Source organism: Onychostruthus taczanowskii, unplaced genomic scaffold (assembly GCF_017590055.1).
Source record: "Onychostruthus taczanowskii isolate IOZ18803 unplaced genomic scaffold, ASM1759005v1 scaffold43, whole genome shotgun sequence".
NCBI classification, from domain to species: domain Eukaryota; kingdom Metazoa; phylum Chordata; class Aves; order Passeriformes; family Passeridae; genus Onychostruthus; species Onychostruthus taczanowskii.
The window spans coordinates 7,208,905-7,210,807 of record NW_024501792.1 but is presented as its reverse complement, the minus strand read 5'-3'; the positions used below and the strand labels follow the sequence as shown (position 1 = coordinate 7,210,807).

At 49.9% G+C, this 1,903-nt stretch overlaps 1 pseudogene; it reads left to right on the top strand.

Moving 5' to 3' along the window:
- Window positions 1–553: 553 nt before the first annotated feature.
- LOC121340779 lies at window positions 554–1,513 on the top strand (annotated as a pseudogene).
- Window positions 1,514–1,903: the final 390 nt, after the last annotated feature.

Below are 1,903 nucleotides of genomic sequence, written 5' to 3'. Positions count from 1 at the left end.
AGGTGCAAACCCAGGGCAGTTGGAAAGAAGCCCATCCAGCCCCTCACCTTGCCCTAAGCTGCAGGACCTCTCACATCTCTCAGTGGCAAACTGTGAGTGCAGCAGAAATGCTGGGGATTTCTGAACTCAGAAAGCCAGAAAAGATGTGAGGGCAGGAAAAAAATTCCTTATATCTCTTCTCTGACATCCCTGTCCTGTAGACCTGAGAGAGCAGATGGTACCAAGCTTCTCTGTATTAGGAATGATTCCACAAATAAATCCTGGCTATCCAACCTTGTCCCTCTGCTACACGGCCACAAACCCAGGGCAGCAAAGCAGGGATGGCTCCTGGAGAGCCCCCATGCATCGACTTGGCTGCTCCTGGCACACTCAAACAGCACAACTGGAGCTCAGTCAGGGACTTGGGTGAAGGTTTTCCCCGAGCAGGAACAAGGATGAATGAATCCCAGCAGGACACTCTACACGGAAAGTACCGGTTTAGCTCAAAGCAGCCCCTCCTAACTTGTCACTGTCCTTTTCTCCATGAACAGATCCCCATGGCCAGCCACAGCAAATGTCCAACAGCAGCTCCATCAGCCACTTCCTCCTGCTGGCATTGGCAGACACACGGCAGCTGCAGCTCCTGCACTTCTGCCTCTTGCTGGGCGTCTCCCTGGCTGCCCTCCTGGGCAACGGCCTCATCATCAGCGCCGTAGCCTGCGACCAGCACCTACCTGCACATGCCCATGTTCTTCTTCCTGCTCAACCTGGCCCTCAGCGACCTGGGCTCCATCTGCACCACTGTCCCCAAACCCATGCACAATTCCCTCTGGGACACCAGAACCGTCTCCTGTGCAGGATGTGTTGATCAGGTTTTCCTCCTTTTTTTTTCTGATGTCAGTAAACATAACAATATAATCTCCTGACCATCATGTGCTACAAATATTACATGTCCATCTGCAAACCCCTGCACTATGGGATCCTCCTGGGCAGCAGAGCTTATGCCCACATGGCAGCAGTTGCCTGGGCCAGTGGTTTTCTCAATGCTCTGCTGCTCACGGCCAATACATTTTCCCTGCCTCTGTGCCAGGGCAATGCCCTGGGCCAATTCTTCTGAAATCCCCCAGATCCTCAACCTCTACTGCTCAGACACATACCTGAGGAAATTTGGGCTTCTTACTTTTACTGTTTTCCTTTCTTGTGTTATTCTGTGTTCACTGTTTTCTCCTATGTGCCAATCTTCAGGGCCATGCTTAGGATCCCCTCTGAGCAGGGACGGCAGAAAGCTGCATGCCTCCCTCACCTGGCTGTGGTCTCCCTGTTCCTCAGCACTGCCACATTTGCCTACCTGAAGCCCCCCTCCATTTCTTCCACATCTCTTGATCCGGTGATGTCAGTTCTGTACTTGGTCATGCCTCCAGCCCTCAACCCCCTCATCTACAGCCTGAGGAACCAGGAGTTCAAGGATACAGTAGGGGGACTGATGGTTTCAGAAACGTTAAACTCCTTGCCAATTTCTGTAAATCACTTGTAATGATCTAAAAACTTGTAACTATCTTTGATAACTCTTGTTGTGGGTTTTTTTTTTCTCTGTGTTTTATTTTTTCAATCTTGTCTACAAAGAAAGACCACAGTTTGTGCCATTTCTCATTTTGTTTCTCTCTACCTTCACTGTGACCTGTAGGAATGCGCCCCCTAATGACAGAGTGGCAAAAACTAACCTTTGTCCCCCAAAAAAGGAAAGAAGCCCAGAAGCTTCTCTCAACTGTTAGGTGGAAAGCCACCTCATAGGGCCTCAGGGACTTCACCAAACACCAGAGAACACCTAATTGGATAGAAGCCAAAAAGTCCCGCCTGATCAATCAAGTAGAAAAGAAGAGAGCAAAAGAGAAGAGGGGCTTTTGTGTGAAGTGTTTCTACCAGG